General features: G+C 40.7%; 1 protein-coding gene and 1 long non-coding RNA gene across 5 annotated transcripts in view; both read left to right on the top strand.

Moving 5' to 3' along the window:
* LOC114282620 (protein PHYLLO, chloroplastic-like) overlaps positions 1-20040 on the top strand; it is a 330809-nt gene that overhangs the window by 19899 nt on the left and 290870 nt on the right. The window lies entirely within an intron of this gene.
* Positions 22-17355, top strand: LOC114277204 (uncharacterized). The gene is made up of 4 exons (XR_014342828.1): positions 22-611; positions 1097-1396; positions 1491-1645; positions 16974-17355. It is a non-coding gene; the product is annotated as an uncharacterized LOC114277204 (long non-coding RNA).

Genomic DNA, 20040 nt, shown 5'->3' on the forward strand with positions numbered 1-20040 from the left:
GCTGTGGATAAAATGGTATATGTTCTCTAATTATTGTTGGAATGTGTCCCACATCACCTGGAGTTGCCCTATCTGTGTTAGTTATAAGGTTTCAGGTCATTAAACCACATTCGCCTGGAGTGTCCCACATTCGTTTTATAACTCTTGTCAGGTCATTAAACCTAGTGTTGTTGCGGGTTTTGAAAATGCAGCATTGGTTGCAAGATGGGCTCAGCAGCAGGGGAAGATGAGTGTCATTAGTGCTAAATTTGAGAGTAGCCTATTTCTGTCAGCATATCTCCAGTTCTCGTATTATCTTGAGCTGCAAAAGGCAGATATATGTATGGCAATGAATAAGGAACCTTCCGCTTCTATAGCACATGGTCTTGGAACTTACCACTGGCTTAAAGAAGATATAACTGCTGAACCTCTGAATATTCGTCGTAATCCATGCAGTGGCTTCATAGAAGCATCTGTTGACAATGCTGGCCATCTGTTGGGGAACTTTCAAGTCGAGAACAAGGTCATCCTTCGAAATTTTACTGAGGAAGAAGTCATAAATACCAGTTAACAGTTAATTCATATGGTTTCTCTTTTTTCATCAATGCACATGAGATGGATCAAGCAATGAAGTAAGTACAGGAATTTAGTTTTTATGTTAACATATGCTGTTAATATTTTGTATCCTTCAGAGTCTTTGATCCATTGAATTTGCACAAACAGCTCCAGGGTATTTAATACCTGTGTAATTCCAGATAATTTGGCACATGATTAAGTGCAAATAATGGAAAGCAAATAGTTCCTGGGTGCATTTTTTTTCTTTTGGTTTCTTGTACATAGTTGGTGGAAAAAATTAGAGTTGTTCGATTAATGTAGGGGGAGTGAGTTACACATTTCTATATGTTATCTTTTGTACTGATACATGAAGAGTTACAACTATGTTGCGTGGTTATCTGTCCACATTTTGTATATCTAGCAGCTGTAACTAAAAAACTTCTTTCCCTTTTTTTTCACTTGTTAAAATGGCTTTCCATGTGCTGCACCACTGGTTAGACATACTGAAATTGAGTTAGGTGTGTTTATTCTTTATCACTCTTTCTTAATTTGAATGATGCAGAATAATGTACTTGTGTTTCTCCATGGGTTCCTTGGAACTGGTGAAGACTGGATACCCATCATGAAGGCCATCTCAGGATCTGCAAAATGCATTGCAGTTGACCTTCCTGGCCTTGGGCGATCAAAGATGCAAAATCATTGCATTAGGGAAGCTGCACAAGAACGAAGTTTATCAATTGAGGTAGTAGCAGATATATTACAGAAGTTGATTCAAAATATTACTCCTGGAAAAGTTACCCTTGTTGGATACTCCATGGGAGCAAGAATCGCATTGTACATGGCCTTGAGATGCGCTTCTAAGGTACATTAATGATGTTACAGGATTTTTGTGTGTGTGTGTGTGGAGTTAGCTACTCTATTAAGGTACTCTGAAAAATTTACTTCTGTGATGCAAGTTTGAAGGAGCTGTCATATCTGGTAGCCCTGGATTGAAAGATGTTTCAGCGAGAGAGATCCGTAAGGCGAAAGATGACTCAAGAGCGTGCTCCCTTATTAATCATGGCATATAACTCTTTCTAGATACCTGGTATGCTGGAGCGCTGTGGAATAGGTAATTGCGGTGTATCCCTGTTGGCTACATATTTTGTAAAAGCCAGTTACAGTTCGACACGTGGCATAGTAAGGGTAATAAAGGAAGGTTATTCAAGCCTTTAATCCTGATCGTACACGTGACAATAAACATTGGTCCTCACATGATCCGAGTAACACTAGATCAAATAACGGGATGCAAGATGACGTGTCTTCAAACGGTTACTCATATTCAAATCTAAGTACAAGAGGGAAGCTCAACTGCCAGTAATGGCGTAATGGAGCTACTTGTAAGGAAGCATGACCAGCGATCATGGAGGAGCAGTTCGACAGTTCGAAGTGCAGTTCGAAGGTCATCACTGACGAGTATAAATAGCAGGGTAGCCCCCAGAAAGACGGACGGACTCAGATCATACAAACCAGTCATTTACTTCATATATTTTCTTTCCAGTCATTTACATTTCCAGTCTTTAAATACCTGTTCTTTAAATACCTGCACTTTAAATACTCGTACTGCACTTCGATTCATAGGAGTAGCTTCAAGTAGATTCAAGTAGATTGCTGTTGTAAACCTCTCCGAGGCTGAGTTCGGACCATTGTAAGTGTTCATTTTTATGAAATACTTCAATTGTTCTTCATATTACTGTTATTTCTCTTAATTTCTCCTAAGTCAAGCCACCAGTAAAAGTCCTCTTCATTGAGGCTGAAAAGAACTAAAACACAATCGTCTGATAATTGGTTGGCAATTATAATTTCTGTAAGGACTGATTGATCCTTGCTGGCACGCTCACATTCACAAAATACCCTTCGAAAAGCCAAAAAGCCAACATATATTTTTGGCACGCCCAGTGGGACTTAATTTAAAATGGCTAGAAGAAGACGACAAGGAGAAAATGAACGCTTCGAAGAAGGCGTGGAAGGAGAGGTAGAAATACCAAATCCAGAGGATAATGTGGTAACACATCCTGTGGAAACTCCTATATTGTCAGAACCTATGGTCGAACAGACCAGTACTTCTGGACAAGAACCATATGTTCATATTATTGGACAAAACCAAGGAATTGGACCGTCCACTATGCCATTTACTCAACCAACAAATCCATGGGATGGTTTAGTGAATGCCATGGGACAACAACTAATGAACACAATGGAAAGGTGGGCAACATCCTTTTTGGATCGAATGAATAACCACCAACCAACAAACATAAGACAAACGGAGGAAGTTGCAAATGTTCCCCAACAAAGATTGGCTAGAGAAAAACAGCCTATGCAAGTTAATGGACAAACTAATGGTCAAACTAGTACCCAAAACTTTGAAAGACCATCACCTCAGTCTTGGTATGAACCCATTTCAAGGCCTATAGCAGGCCAAAATGCCTCAGTACTTAATAATGAAGCCACACAAGTTGGTGGATCTGGCCAAGTACAAGAAACTGGCGTAAGAATGGTTACAAATCCCATGTTCGAAGCCATACCTGGCACAAGGGGGTACACTAATCCCTTATTCGAATTTACACCCGGGGGGTTGGAGGGTTTTCCTACAAATGGTAGAGACACAACACCTGTTCCAGCACCTTTTGCAGGTCCTTTTGCAGGTCATGCTCAAAGGGGTTACCCATACCCTCAACAGCAACCTGCACCGCAAGGACAACCAGCCCCAAATTTACCACCTTATGGACCAAGAGGACCACAAGCACAAGTTTATCCACCAAATCCTGTGTTTGCTCCTCCAGTAGTGGTTCAGCAGGCACAAAATATGGTCCCTAGAGACCAGATTGTTGATATTGTTAGGGAGATATGTGGACCAATGGCTCGGGGGGTCCAGACTCCTATATACAGAAAACCATACCCAGAATGGGTAGATAGGGTACATGAATACCCAAGGGGATTCAGGATACCAGATTTTACCCTTTTTTATGGGACTGGAAATCAATCAACGATAGAGCATATTGCTAGATTTGCTGCTCAATGCGGTGAATTCACTAACCATGATTATATGAAACTGAGATTATTTCCAAATTCCCTAACGGGAGGAGCATTTGTATGGTACATCAACCTTACACCTGGCTCCATTCAAAATTGGCAACAAATGGAAGAGGCATTTCATGCCCAATTCTTCCAATCAGAGCCAGAAATATCTATGGCAGATTTGGCTAGGTTGAGTCAAAGGCCTGAAGAAAAGGCTACTCAGTTTATTGCCAGATTTAAAAGGGCTCGAAATAAATGCAGAGTCATCCTGCCAGAGCCAGAATTCGTCAGATTGGCTCAAAATGGTTTAGAATTCAGGCTTCGAAAGAAGTTTGATTCAACTGAATTCAGAGATTTGGTCGAACTGACCTATAAGGTGTCTCGATATGAAACATTATTAGAAGAGGAACAAGATCGAAATAATGCATCATATAAGACATATTATAGAGATCCTAATTATGAAATAGATGCAGCAGAGATTGTAGGCAAAGAACCTGTAATCTGTGAAGCATTAATTCGTAAGGATACAACTATAGACCAGCAGTTTAAAAAGAAAGACTTTCACAGAAAATACTCTTTCGATTTAACAAAAGCAGATGACATCTTTGATCATTTGCTCGCGGCTAATTTCCTTAAGTTACCTAAAGGAGTAAAACTACCATCTCCAGATGAACTGAAAGGAAAAGTATACTGTAAATGGCATAATTCTTGGTCTCACTCGACTAAAAACTGCATTGTTTTTCGAGACAGGATCCAAGAACAGATTCGGAAAGGAAGTTTGAAGTTCTCAGCTAAAACAGAAAAAGCCATGGGAATTGACAGTGATCCCTTTCCAGAAGTTGGAGAGGCAGCAGCCAATGTCATTACATCAGATTTCCAGAACTTGTCCTTGACAGAATTGGAGGAAGTCAATGTGCAGATGCATGTTGCTAATCAAACCAACGTCAAGAAGAACACTAGAAGACCACCAGTTATTGAACAGGGTTCCTCACACCAGATGGAACGTTCTGATGAAGAATCACTGGATGATGATTCTTTAGAAGCAGCGGTGATGCAGAGAATGTGCCCCAGGTGCAGACTCAGTTACAAATGGTTGAAGGGGCTTCCAACTGATGGGAAGCAATACTACAGGGATGTTCAGAGACGTCCTAAATCAACCAATGCTTACAACAAAAGGCCGTATCCGGCTAGTGATAGGCAGAGACCACCAGTGGTTGAGCCTATGGTAAACAGAATGCATGACAAAGGCAAGAAGCTCTTGCATGAATCCAGGCCACATAACTATTATAGAGTGGAGAGTAGCCATTCCGAAAGAAAACTGGAGAGAGGTTCAGTTCATGGAATCAGAGCCAGAGAGTGGCCCCCTAGACCGGTTTTATACAGGACAGAAAATGGTCACCCTTATCGAAGGTCTGAATCAGATTCAAAACATGAGGACAAAACCAGGCACTTACCTTCACGGCCAGTTTCGAAGATGGCTTCGAAGGTGGAAAAGGGCAGATCAGCGTCTGAATCAACAAGCTCATGGGTACCTGGGGTCCCGGATTGGTTTGTAATGCGAAACAAACCTAGGGAGGTGCTTGCTTATGAAGATACTGTAAACCAAGGCAGGATGATCAAGCCTCCTATGGTGGCTCCGAACAACTGGGTGCTGCTTAAACACCCAAAGACGAGGGAACCCGACATGATCCCAGTCATCTCAAGATCACAGAGGAGAAAAATTCAGCGCAGGTACACCCAGTACCAAAAGGATCTGAAGGAAGGTGGAGAAAATTCTTCATCAGTCAAAACGGAAGGGAGGAAGAACCTAAAATCAGACCATGCTCCAAAGCCAGTTCCACAGAGCACAGTGGTCTGCAGCCGAGAACAGTTGGCCAAGGTTCATTCTGAACTGAAAACCAGAGAAAAGGCCAGTTTGGTAGGGTTGGAGAAAGCTCTGATGGAGACAGATAGCGAAACTGAAGAAGAGATTAGCGTGAGTCAGAAGAAAGAGGTTGTGGAGGAAGAGATGTTTGAAGCCTTCATGGCTGAGCAAACGTTTCTGACTAAAGAGCCAGTTGAGAAAGATCCTTCGAAGGGATCAGTTAGTGATGAAATACCAGAATGCATCATGCAGGATGTTTCTGAGGGAGTCAACCAAAGTAACCAAGAGGGGAAACAAGTACAGCCAGCCATCCAGTTTGGCTCGTTTCCCCCAGTATCAGTAAACATGGTACACATACTGCCACAAGAATTTCAAGCTGGAGATGAGAATCAAGAGGGGCAGGAAGCTGACCCAGTTCAGATCTCCAGTGAAGATTCACAAGCAAGTATGGTGCAAGATAACTTCGAAATGGTCATCCCGATGGAAGATGGATATGAGAGTGAAGAGGTGGTAAGCATCAATCTATCGTATCCATTTGAGTACCCCTCGGATTCGATGACACAGCACGTCAGGCCTTTGTACATCAAGGCTTTCTTTGATGGGGTACAGCTGAACCGAGTCCTAGTAGACAATGGGGCAGCAGTGAACCTACTCCCGAAATCTTCTTTGAAGAAACTAGGAAAAAAGAATCCCAGGTTGATACCAACCAGCACAACCATTGCTGGTTTTGCTGGAGATAAACAAATGGCTCAGGGGATTCTACCCATTAATTTAAGTGTGGGAACCAGGGATTGTATGACAGCATTTTTCGTAATCGACAGTAATGCTAAATACAATGCTTTGCTTGGAAGGGACTGGATCCACACTAACAAGTGTGTGCCTTCTTCTTTACATCAGAAAATCATGATCACAGAGGAGATCGACGCAGATCCTCAACCCTTCATAGCCTGTGCAGACTTTGCGGAGGCTAAATTGTATATTGAGGGAGTGACACCTCTCAGTATACTGATGAAAGATGACAATTCAGCCGAAGTGACGGCTGATGAGGAGGTGACACACCTGAAGCACTTAGTCCAAAAAAGTGCTGGTGAAGAGGTTGTCCTTAGAGATGACAATGATGCCTGGTTATAGGCAAAGAGAGGAACCACCAGAAGCCAAGTCCTTGGCTTTGATCAAGTTTTCAGCATTGGACATAAAAGCAATAGTCCAGAAAGTTCAGGAGCAAGAGAGAGAGGCCATGATAATTGGCTGCAAACAGCAGCAGCAACAGGCTAGAGTCTTGACTCTTGGTAAGTACTGTGCCTTGGACATTGAAACAAAAGTCCAAGAAATACAGGAAGAGGAAGCCTTGTGGACAGATTTTGTCTATGAGGAGGAGGGCAGAGATATTGAACTGAAGAACTTAGGGGCAGAACCAAGCTCGAAGATCACTTCAAAGGCAGCAGAAACTAGAGGGAGTTCTCATGCACAAGACCCTTTAGAAGAAGTAAATCTAGGGGAAGGTTCTGTACAACAGCCCACTTATGTAAGTGCTTGTTTGAATGCTCTGGACAGAAACCAGCTTTTGGTTGTTCTGAAGAAATACAAAGATTGCTTTGCATGGTCTTATAATGAACTACCAGGATTGGACAGGTCATTAGTGGAACATAGGCTCCCTATGAAGCCTAATTTCAGGCCATATAAGCAGAAACCAAGAAGGATGAGTCCAGAAGTAATTCAGAAGGTCAAGGAAGAGATCCTTAGACTCCTCAAGGCAGGTTTTATTAGAACAGCCAGGTATGTCGAGTGGCTATCTAATATTGTGCCTGTAGTCAAGAAGAATGGCAAAATGAGGGTATGTATCGATTTCAGAAATTTAAATCTGGCAACTCCCAAAGATGAGTACCCTATGCCTATAGTGGACTTGCTGGTAGACAGTTCAGCAGGTCACCAAGTCTTGTCAATGATGGATGGGCATTCCGGCTACAACCAAATATGCATTGCAGAGGAAGATATCCACAAGACAGCATTCAGATGTCCTGGGAATATTGGCACCTTTGAGTGGGTTAAAATGCCATTTGGTCTAAAGAATGCTGGAGCTACATACCAAAGAGCCATGAACACTATCTTTCATGATCTTATTGGAGGATATCTGGAATGTTATATTGATGATATTGTAGTTAAATCCCAATCCATGGAAGAGCACCTGTTTCACTTAGAAGCAGCTTTTGAAAGGATGAGGAAGTTCAAGTTAAAGCTCAATCCTCTTAAATGTGCTTTTGGGGTATCATCTGGAAATTTCTTGGGCTATGTTGTTCACAAGAAAGGAATATAGATTGATCAGAATAAAGCCAAAGCAATCATCGAAGCCAAACCCCCATCAAGTAAGAAAGAGTTACAAAAGTTCCTTGGGCAGGTTAACTTTCTTCGAAGGTTCATTTCTAACACTGCAGGGAAAACTAAAATATTTTCTTCCTTGTTAAGGCTGAAAGATGAAGAGGAATTTGTGTGGACAGCAGAGCATCAGATTGCTTTCGAAGGTATCAAGGCCTACTTGGCTAACCCTCCAGTGCTGATGCCACCAAAGGGGAACAAGCCCTTGAAGTTATACATAGCTGCAACAGAGGATTCATTGGGAGCTTTCTTAGCCCAAGACAATGAAGAAGGCAAGGAGCAAGCTATTTATTACCTTAGTAGGTTTTTAAATTCGTGTGAATGTAAATATTCAGCTGTTGAAAAGCTGTGTCTTGCTTTGTATTTTGCTGCAATAAAATTAAGATATTATCTTTTGCCTACAACTGTCTTGGTAATTGCAACCACAGATTTGGTTAAATATATGTTATCTAGACCAATGTTGAGGGGAAGAATTGGCAAATGAATACTTGCCTTATCAGAATTTCATCTAGAATATGTCCCTCAAAGGGCAGTAAAAGGGCAGGTTTTAGCCAATTTCTTGGCAGATCATCCATCTCAAACTGAGAGCCAGGAGATAATGGAACTTGGTATGACCAGTGTTGAGCCATGGCAAATGTGGTTCGATGGGTCGAAAGCAAATGGGTTAATTGGAATTGGTATTGTAATCAAGTCTCCACAGGGGACAGAAACTACCCATGGTTTTAGAGTGGATGAAGCTACCTGTTCCAATAACCAGGCTGAATATGAAGCCTTAATTGTGGGACTAGAGATTCTTATTGGATTACAAGTACATGCAGTTGACATATTTGGGGATTCTCAATTGGTGATTAACCAAGTGAAAGGAATTTTCAAATGTCAAAGCATAAGTATCTTGCCATATTATGTTGTTGCATTACATTTGCTTTCTCAGTTTCAAATAGCAAATGTAACCCATGTTCCAAGATTCTTGAACAATAGAGCCAATGATGTGGCTCAAAAGGCTTCGAACCTCAAGAGAAGGGATAATACCCAAAGGGACATAAGCCAAACAACATATCAGAGATTAATTCAACCTTTGAATAAAAGGAATGTGATCTTGGAAGTCAATCATAATGACTTACAAGAACAAGATTGGAGGCATCCAATAATGCAGTACTTGGCTGGTCCATCTTCGAAGGCCAGTAGAAAAGTTAAATTGCAGTCTATGCAATATATGATATATGGTAATGCTCTCTACAAAAGGGGGGGAGATGGCTTATTGTTGGAATGTCTAGGCCCGAAAGAAGCATTAACAGCCATGGCTGAGGTTTATGAAGGCATTTGTGGTGCTCATCAACCTGGTGTAAAAATGAGATGGTTGCTTCGAAGGCATTCCTATTATTGGCCAACCATTCTTAAAGACTGCATAGAATATGCAAAGGGGTGTCAGGCATGTCAAAAGCATGGCACAATAAGGCACGTGCCCATAACTGACCTACATGCAGTAGTGAAGCCTTGGCCATTCAGAGGGTGGGCCATGGATATGATGGGAAAAATACACCCACCTTCTTCGAAACATCATTGTTTCATTCTAGTGGCCACTGACTACTTCACTAAATGGGTCGAAGCTAAGCCATACAAGGCTGTAGACCAAACAGAGGTTATTGGTTTTATTAAAGATTTGATCCATAGATTTGGAATCCCGCAAACCATAACAGTTGATAATGGAACTGTGTTTGATGGGAAGATGGTGAAGGCTTTTGCGGCAGAATTTGGAATTAGCCTTGTTAATTCCACACCCTATTATGCACAAGCTAATGGTCAAGCTGAGTCATCCAATAAGTCCATGAAAAAAGGAATACAAAAGGTTGTGGATGACAATCCCAGGGATTGGCATAACCTATTGTTGGATGTTCTGTGGGCATATAGAACCTCACCGAGGTCAAGCACAGGGGTCACTCCCTATGCCTTGGTGTATGGACATGATGCAGTCTTACCAGTAGAGATTAATGTTAAATCTTTGAGAGTAAGATGTCAAGATCAATTGAATCCTGAACAATACCATCAAAGTATGTGCTTAGAATTAGAAGGCATAGATGAAGCCAGAATTTTGGCGTTAAATAGCATTCTTTTCCAAAAGAAGAAAGCAGCCAAGAATTATAATAAGAAAGTCAAACACATTGGCTTTGATGAAGGTGATTTGGTATGGAAGACAATACTCCCAATTGGGATTAAAAGCCATAAGTTTGGCAAATGGTCACCTAATTGGGAAGGACCATATCAAATTCATAGGGTTCTGCCTTTTGGAGCATACCATTTAAGAAATTTGAATGGTTATGTACATCCCAAAAAGATTAATGGCAGATATCTAAAACCTTATTTTCCAACCGTTTGGGAGACACAAGGGATAGAGTGAACACCATATGCAAAAACACAAGCTTGTTCAAATTATATTCAAAATAGTGTGCTTTCATAAAGAATCAAGTACATTATGCCACAAATTGGCCCAAAAATCATTACAATGCTTTAATTGTTTTTGTACAATAGCTTTCCTATTACTAAGGGAAGGAAATAATTGAATAGCTGCAGCCATGTTTTCTTTTCGATCAGCCAGTCCTTGATTGGTGATGTGCAGTTTCTTATCAGTTCGAACCAAGGCTTGGTTTACTGCAGCTAACTCCTCTTCGAGCTGAGCTTTCTTCTCCAGAAGTTGGACTCGAAAGTGGGAGGCAGAAGAGTGTTGTTCTTTCAGAGTTGATACTTCAGTATGCACCTGAGAAACAAAACTCTGGTCCTTAGCCAGCTTATCATCCGCAGCTTTAGCAGCATGGCAAATGTTGAGATAAAAATCAATAGTAGCTGCAGCCCGAGATAGATGACTTGAAACACTCATGGCAGACTGCTCAGCAATGTTACAGCATTGAAGGAACCCATTCCTGATGATAGGCCTTTGTAGAGCCTCGAAGGGGATCCTTGAAAAGGAAGTCAACAGTTGCAAGCATGTGTCCAAATCTACTAAAGGTACAAAAGGCTTGTTGCTGGAGGAAGGAGAACTCTCGAAGATTTCCAAAAGGGAGTTAGCTAAGGCTAATGGCTCAGCTTCAGTAGTAGAAGTAGGAGAGGTAGAAGGTATGTCAAAAAGACTAGCTAGTCTTCCTTCAAAAATGTCTACCTCATCCCTTGACATGAAGGGCATAGAGAGTGTTGTGGTGGAAGACACAAAGGGCTGCATAGGGATGGGAGAAACAGATGGAGCATCTTTGGCAGCCTCTATGGTCTTGGCCACCAGCAAATCAAGTGAGGAAGGGCTGGAAGTAGGCATTGGTGATGAGTCATGAGTTGGAGAATTATCGGCATCCCCTGAAGGAGAATCAACTGCCATGCGAGATGAAGTAGCAGTAGGAGGAAGAGTGAGGATCGAAGAAACAAACTGAGGCAGATCAAGAGTCAAGAAAGGGAGGTATGGCTCTAAGCCAAGGAAAAGAGATGCAGGGATACTTGGCCTCGGTAAAGATGTATCGAATATAGGCTTAGGAAGTGGGAGCGTGATTTGAATGGTTTTCACGCGTTGCATCTGATCAACTTCGACTGAAATTGGGGAAGGTTCCGTTGGGAAGATTAATGCAGTGGTCGTTGCTGTAAAAAGAAGAAAATGTGAGGTAATGTCAAGTCTTAGTCTTGAAGAGTCGACAAGAAAAGAATAAAGGCATGAAGAAACTTACTTGTTCCAAGGAATTGTTGCTGCTGCCTCTCCTCAGCTCTTTCAAGAACAACTATGGCTTTGGGATATTCTTGTTCTACAACCTCATGGATGGGAACCTTCCTCCTCTTTTCTATTACTTGAGCAATTGTCTCGGAATCAGAATCTTCGGTAAAATCGGAAGGAGAAACGGTAATTTTTCTTCTCCTTTTCCTTTGAGTTGGTATCATTCGCTCCTCCATTGTCTTCTCGACCTTTTTAGGTTGGGGTCCAGACTCTTCAAAAGTGAGCTTCTCCTCTTCTTTCCTAGCGGCTATCCCCTCTTGAGCCAATTGAGGTTCTCTTTTGTTTCTTTTCAAGGGAGACTCCTGTTCTTGATCGTTTTCTTCTTCCTCTATCTCTGGAAGTTCGGTTTTTTCCCTTTCTAGCTCAAGGAGTCTCTTCTTCTTTTGTTGTTGACCACCTTCATAAAAGAAGGATTAGAGATAAGATAGCAAGCATTATGTGGAGAGGTTAGAGAAAAGGAAAAAAGGGTACATACTTCGAGTGACTCTGGGAGGAATTGAAGCAGCAGAAGTAAACTGAGTTGTAGCAGTTACTGTAATTGGAATAGTGGAAGAAATGACAGTCTCAGCTTCTTTGGGCTTGGGCACATCCAGCACCTCCAATAGGTTTTGAGAGGAGATGGCCAAATAAACTTCCATGTTGCTCATCCACCAATTTTGATATCTCTTCAATTCAGTACCATGAGGGGAGAAAGGGGTGAACTCAAAACTGGCCAAATCATCCATAAACTTGAAGGTTGCCTCTTCTAATCTCGATTTTCGAACCTTCAAATCCCTCTTAGTAAGACTCAGATTGGTGTTGCTGCAAAGAGGTATTGGAACTCCTTGTGTGAGGCCAAATTGTCTAGCAAATTGAGCAGGACAATAAGGCTCAGCTATGCATTTATAGGCTCTGGGGTTGGTGGTCCCAATAAACAATTCCCTAGGGATCAGTAGGGAAGCCCACATATCTTTATGAATAGGCAAAGCACAGAGCCTATCACTGAGGAAGTGATTTAACCAGGTTGGACCTATGCTAGCTTCGAAGGGACGGAAACGATGATCAGAAAGAGCAGCTGGTAGTTGATGAAAGAAGGAGAAATAAAAGGCAAAAGTAGCTGGATAAAGTGAAGCATTGGCCAGTTTTATGCCATGAGTGAGGGAGTGTAGCCCAGAAAATTTAAGGCATTTGGATTGTAGTTCAGTAAAATAGGCAAAGAGCCAAAGCTGAAGAATCCAAAATGGTCCCCCTTGATTGGCATCTAGGGGTTTCTCACAAAAGAGGGAACAAACTCTATATACATGACCCAGAATGTATGGGGCTAAGGCTATTCTTTTCTGCAAAACCAAGGCTTTGGCAAGAGGAGCAAATTCGAGCATGATTCTTTGGGAGGAGGTGCAGAAAAGAAATTTGCAAAGCCAATATAATAAAAAGGAAAAGAATTCCCTATCAGTTACTGGACCCATTCTTTTGTTCTCGACTCTAACAAAATCACTGTAAGATAAATTAAGAGAGGGGAGGAAGAAAGGGACTACTAAGTCAGGAAAATCTGGTGTGATGGGGGTACCAATGGGGGATACTCCTAATAGGTGGTAAATATCAAGAACAGTGGGAGCCATCATCCCACACCTAAACTGAAAGAAATTGAAAATAGGGTTCCAAAAACATAAAGCAGCGGGGATTAGAAAAGGGTCTTCTGAGATAGTTACCCTAGATAGTCGAAGAGCATCAAGAAGGCAGAGTTCTTGAAGGTCCAATGTCCTAGCAGGGACAACTTGGTCGTACCATTCTTGCCACTCTGGTCTCATCGTGGGCCAGCATCGGTGAGGACGATTGACTTTCCAGCCTTGCCAGTCGAGACCACCCTCATACAGAAGGCATTGATTCTCCAAGCGAGGATATAGGGCGGGAAGCTCGGAAGGAATCTCCTTGAAAATGGGTCCTAGCACGTACTCTCGCTGCACATGGCGACGAGGGATAAAGATACGCCCATCGATAGCACTTTTCTCATCACCCTTGTATTTCTCACATTCAGCATCAATAAGCCGCTTCAAAGCCACAGATGAGCTTACGCGCTCTATGGTCGGAACTTTTGATGGGGAAGAAGCCATTGATAGTGAGTTTTCGGAAAATATAGAAGGGAGTAGAGAGAAATGGAAATCTAAAGGGGGTTTGAATGTGTAAGCAATTCCGGGGCACAGAGTGAAAAGGTTTTAAATAACTTTTGTGTGCGGGGATACATCTCGTAAGTCATTAAGTACTAAAACGTGCGAAAACAAGGAATCTCTTTCAACATCGATAATTTCTGGAGGGAAAAGCACATTGATGACAGCTTCGAAGCCACATTTTGGCGCTAAAATTTCAAACAACAACGGCTTCGAAATGCAGGAGCCGACTTCGAAGCATACTGCATGCTTAAAAATGTTTGAATATTCAAAGTATTGGTCTACTTCAAAAAATCTAAAGACCTGTTCGAAGTAACAACATTCGAAGCAAGCCCTAGGACTCTTTAAGGAAAAAAGGGCACTATTCGGAACATCCAAAACCAATTATTGGTTTTTACATGAGCAAGAAGGAATTGCCATAGTTTGCCCTTCGAAGCCAAAAGAGATCAGTTTCAAATTGATTGGCTATATCAACTATGACCATATATTGGTTACAGTTAATATAAAGTCATTGAAATCGAAGTACTAAAATAATATCTGCCAGAATTGTCAATTTTACTCCATGAATTGGAAGAAGACATGATTGGTTCTTTTAGTACTTCATTAAACAGTTGATTCGAAGGATGAAATTGTTCAATTCAAAGTTATGAGTTAGCTTTTAGAGATAAAAGGAAACAGAGTCAAACAGTGTTAAGTACAGAAAGACTTTGTTTATATTAAAGCCAAGATAATTACATTAAGTAACTCTATCTCGGTACAAATTCAAGCTCATAAAAATAAGGAATAGAATAAATAACAAGGTCATGAAATTTTGTCTAGCAATGGTCAATAAATTTCTGTTCTTTCTTTATTATTTCTTCTATTTCTTCTAAAGTTGATTGCATAAGCTGATGAGCCCTCACTTCATAATAGAGTTCTTCAGCCTTTGCTTCGAAGGCCTCTTCCCTCGATTTTTGTTCCAAGTCATCTATAACCAAACCATCCCAGTACGCAGAATCTTTATTCCTGAAGTCATCGAACTCTTCGATGAAATTCTCTGCTTCATATTGGGCATGAATTCGGAGAGATAAAAGTTCATCCAGATTTTGGATGGTGATCTTAGAATTCTGATGCCAGTAGAGGAGCACTGGGAGTTGGTCCAAAAACAAATGGAGCTCTGCTTGAGCAAGAGGGTTGAGGACATGACCCCTAGTGAGGATATCACAAGCCCATTGAAAATTCTTAAGAGGAATATCATCCTCAAGAACATTGAAGGGCAGGTGGGAGAAAGCCGCAAGCAAAAGTTGAGCTTGCTTTCGCTCGGCTGGAGAAGGGGGTGACGGAGGTTGGTAAGGTGGAAAGACTTTGTCCATCGGAAGGGCAAGTCTTAGTTTTTCTGTCCAGGAAAGGATGGGAGGAGGAGAAGGAGAAGATGATTCTGCTTCAGAAGACGAAGGGGAAGGAGCAGGTGTTTCTATCTCAGAGGATGCAGATGTAGAAGAAGGTGTGGATGCTTCTATTATGGGAGATGGCACGGGAACAGAAGGAGCAAAAGCATTAATGTAGTCAAGCCAATCAGAAGAGCAAATCTTCGCCTTTTTGGCTAAAAATGAAGGGGTGTACCCTTGTGCTTCTTCTGAACGTTGGGCAGGATGCATTATCTTCGTAGGCATAGAAGAAGTATACCAAGCCACAAGCAGATTCTCCTCCAAGCTACGTCGAAGGTCAATGGGCACGTAAGGGTAGACCACTGAGCTTCGAGCGTAGGAGGGAAACTCCAAGGGGTCAGTAAACTCAACAAAATGGTGATTGATTCGCTCCCTTAGATCATAAGTCTCAGGAGTGGACCAGCTTGTCCAGCCAGAAGCTCCAGAGGATGAAGAGGTCACAGTTTCATCCCATGCAGAGGTCTGTGAAGAAGAGTTTCCTAGATCCATATTTTCAACTTGTCGAAGCAAAGGCTCGAGGGTAGTTCGGTCAGAATACAAAGGGAGCTTAGGGGAAGAACTCTTTGTATCTGTAAGTTTGTAAACCAAGGGATTAAAGGCAATGTGTTCATAGTCCAGAGGTTTATAATCTACAAAAGCCTCCATTACCTGAATATAGAAGGGCGGGTAAAGATGGCTAATGAATGCGTGGAGGTTCTTTCGAGGGGGAACAACATCACTCAAAGGCTCTTCATATGCTTGATCAATAGAAAGGGAAATTGATGCAGCCATAGCCTGTTCGAATACTAAGGTATTGGGATGTTCGACGAGTTAATGTAGATGATCTCCAAATGGATGACGGTTGTGTTTCCAGAATATGGACTCCATACACGTTCTGGAAGCGCGGGAAAACTGCAATCCACTAATATCACCAAGTATTGGGTATATTAGTGCGGGGGGTAATGTTGGCTACATATTTTGTAAAAGCCAGTTACAGTTCGACACGTGGCATAGTAAGGGTAATAAAGGAAGGTTATTCAAGCCTTTAATCCTGATCGTACACGTGACAATAAACATTGGTCCTCACATGATCCGAGTAACACTAGATCAAATAACGGGATGCAAGATGACGTGTCTTCAAACGGTTACTCATATTCAAATCTAAGTACAAGAGGGAAGCTCAACTGCCAGTAATGGCGTAATGGAGCTACTTGTAAGGAAGCATGACCAGCGATCATGGAGGAGCAGTTCGACAGTTTGAAGTGCAGTTCGAAGGTCATCACTGACGAGTATAAATAGCAGGGTAGCCCCCAGAAAGACGGACGGACTCAGATCATACAAACCAGTCATTTACTTCATATATTTTCTTTCCAGTCATTTACATTTCCAGTCTTTAAATACCTGTTCTTTAAATACCTGCACTTTAAATACTCGTACTGCACTTCGATTCATAGGAGTAGCTTCAAGTAGATTCAAGTAGATTGCTGTTGTAAACCTCTCCGAGGCTGAGTTCGGACCATTGTAAGTGTTCATTTTTATGAAATACTTCAATTGTTCTTCATATTACTGTTATTTCTCTTAATTTCTCCTAAGTCAAGCCACCAGTAAAAGTCCTCTTCATTGAGGCTGAAAAGAACTAAAACACAATCGTCTGATAATTGGTTGGCAATTATAATTTCTGTAAGGACTGATTGATCCTTGCTGGCACGCTCACATTCACAAAATACCCTTCGAAAAGCCAAAAAGCCAACAATCCCTTATTAACTTTGCTTCTACTGTTGGTTCACTTATTCTCAAGATTTCTTTGGTTACATGATTAAAAACGAATCATAGTTTCTTTCATTGTACAGCGTAAGAGATCATCCCCATTTCAAGCAGATGGTTGCTAGCCGTTTGCAACATGATGACGCACACACCCTTGCGAAAGTTCTGTCTGATTCAAGTATCGGGAGGTAGCTGTAAGCTTGTCTAGCTTTTTATGAATTATCCTTTTTATAAGAGTATTTTGGTTTACCTACTATTCAATTTATTAAGTAATTGCTTCTTTTGTCTTGCACATCACACCTTAAGTTCCAAGGCAGGTTGTACTAAATTACAAATTAAGATGATTATTTACTTGGCTTGAATTAATTGGTGCATGAAGGAACAATGTTGCTGAAGTGCAAATTCATTAACAAGTCTCTTGGATACATGATGCTTATAATAATAATTAAATCATTATTCTATGTCCAATAGGTTGTTCAGTTCTGTTATCTTTGCTATAGAAAGAACCTACTTATGCTTTTTATGTTTTTGTTATTACTACACATCTTTCCAATAAAAGATGAGAAAGGAGAACCCTTTAAATAAAGGGCGAGGGAAGAGAAAGCTCTCGCATGAACATGATATACCTTTTTTTTTGAACGTGAACATGCATATACCATTTGGAAATAGCTTTTGGCATCTTAAGGGTTCATCTTGTAATTGCGTGACATCCACTATGGAACTATCTATCAACTCAACATACTAAAAGCATGATGAAAGCCTACTTTCTTGGTCATTCTACTGCCTATCCATCACGTTCCCTTGCAGCTGGTAGCATTTTTTGTTGTTTTTGTTGTGCGCTTGGCTGTTAACTCGTAGTTTCTTTTAATGTAGTTTGTAGATGTTAAGTCACTAATTACCCCAAAAGCTTAAGCTGTTAGGAAATGTGCCCAACAATATATATGCAGCTATACAAACCCTCCCTCAAGTGCAACCCTATCTTGCACGTGGAGTGACAAACGTAGAAACAAGCAACTAAACAGAGACGAAGAAGTTAAACGGGGACAGAATACCAAATGTCAACACAAGACCTCTCTTAACCAGAATTTTGATACCATATTAAGTCATTAATTATCCCAAAAGTTTAAGTTGTTAGGAAATGAGCTCAACAATGTATATCAAACTATTCAATAGTAGAGTTCCTTTCCTTAGAATAGGAAACATCCGAACCTTAAAGCACTTTTTAGACATTATATTGGGGGTGTTCAGCAAGTGGGTTTAGAGGCTAAAATAGCCTCAAATTGAAAAAAGCCAAAAAAGCATGTGCAAACAAATACAGGTACACTGTCAGGTCGTGTGGAGGTGTGGCAGGGTTGCCAGGTACACTGCCAAGTACGTGAAAAGACAATTTTGCCCTTAATTTTTTTCAAAACCATACCAATTATTTAATCATTAGGGCAATTTTGTCATTTCCTTTCCCACATCATTTCAAACACATTTTTCAATATAACAATCCAACAAAAAATCCAACCCATCTTCCCAAACACAAAAACTAAAATAGCCTACTAAAATAGCCAAAAAACCTAAAAAGTAGCCACTTCCCAAACGAGGCCATTATGTATATTTTCATTTAGAACTCTCTTTTTTTTTGGATAAATAAACAAACTTTATTGAGAACGCATCAAGACGATGCAAAGAATACAAAAAAGATGAACCCACAAAACTAAAGACCTAACTAATCAAATCATTTACAAAATCTACAAAAACCAACACATCCGACTCAACTGAAAGCGATACCCAACTATGAAGTACCGAAAGTAACCGACTTTCCAACCACGGAACTGTGCGAGACACCCTGAAAAATACGCCTAATGTAAAGAAGTTAATTCTTCACATTAGGCATACTTGGTCACAATCTTCACTGGTCGGCCACATGCCTTGAGGTCGGCCACATGTCCATAAGAAATTGAATAAAAAAGGAAAGGAAAAAAGCTTGGAGAATAAAATCATGAGCAATTGGTTCAACTTAAAGGAGGGAACCCTTGAGGACCTTGCATAGTCAAGTTCACTTTTAGTTGAATCCTACGTTATGATTGTTTAAGATTAGTAAGCTCTTGATTGGATTTATGTGTTTGTGTTCTAAAATTCAAGGATGTTTCATAATTTCAGGTTTGTTGGACATAGGCTAGAACCATGGTCCATGTATTGTATTGTGGCACTGGTTATGTTATTGGGTTTTTTAGTTTGTTGAGGTGGGTTTTAAAAGTTAAATTTCCAAGTATGGAATTGTAGTCCAATTAGAGTGAGTGGTTGAAAGTATATGCAGGGCTATGTAATGCTGTCAGTTTTGGAATTTTCTAGCAAATTTGAAGATTTGTTTGGAATTGTATGACGCAAGTTGCTGATTGACAAAAAAAAAAAAAAAAAAAAAAAAAAAAAGGTAAAAAAAGTATGATGAAGTCTAGACCTTGGTGTGGTGCATTTGGATCTATTAAAGAATGAATATAGGGTTGATGTCTAGCTTCTCCTCTTCTGTCTTTAATTATCTACACTACTAATTAATTTCATCTTTACCTTTTTTGACCATGGAACCATTACCCCAGAAATCAACCCAAATGGCATATTTACCGTTCACAGCCCATGGAAAATTGTAAAAAAAAAAAATCTCTCCTTCCATAAATATAACCCTAAAACCCTCAATGTCTTTGTTGCAACTTCATATCTTTTTACTACCCTTCGACTGCACAAGACATTAAAATCTCGCTAGAAAAACCAGTTTACCTCTACCTTGCCTGGTGCATACATCAAGTTTGGTATGGTAGTTCACAAAAAGTGCTATTTTTTCTTTGAGCATCAACAAACAATTTTATTTAAAAAGCAAGAAGGAAAGACTACAAGAAGTCCTCATACAAAGATAAAGATCAAAATAGACACCCACCAACATAAAACCAAAAAACCAAAAGCGCAAATAACAAGAAAACTCCTGACACTTAGGGATGGCAAATAACAGCCCAATCTCTAAAAATCAAGAAAAATGGAACTCCTTTAAAACAATGGGACACAAATGTCCAAAACGAAGCCAAATATCTTGCCCTATCCTACAAAGCCTCTGCATCTGATTCCTTTCCATTATCGATTTGTGCATTTCTCTCCAGCCAAATAGTCTAGAAGATA

Source organism: Camellia sinensis, chromosome 10 (genome assembly GCF_055761805.1).
Source record: "Camellia sinensis isolate YWXY chromosome 10, ASM5576180v1, whole genome shotgun sequence".
NCBI lineage: Eukaryota > Viridiplantae > Streptophyta > Magnoliopsida > Ericales > Theaceae > Camellia > Camellia sinensis.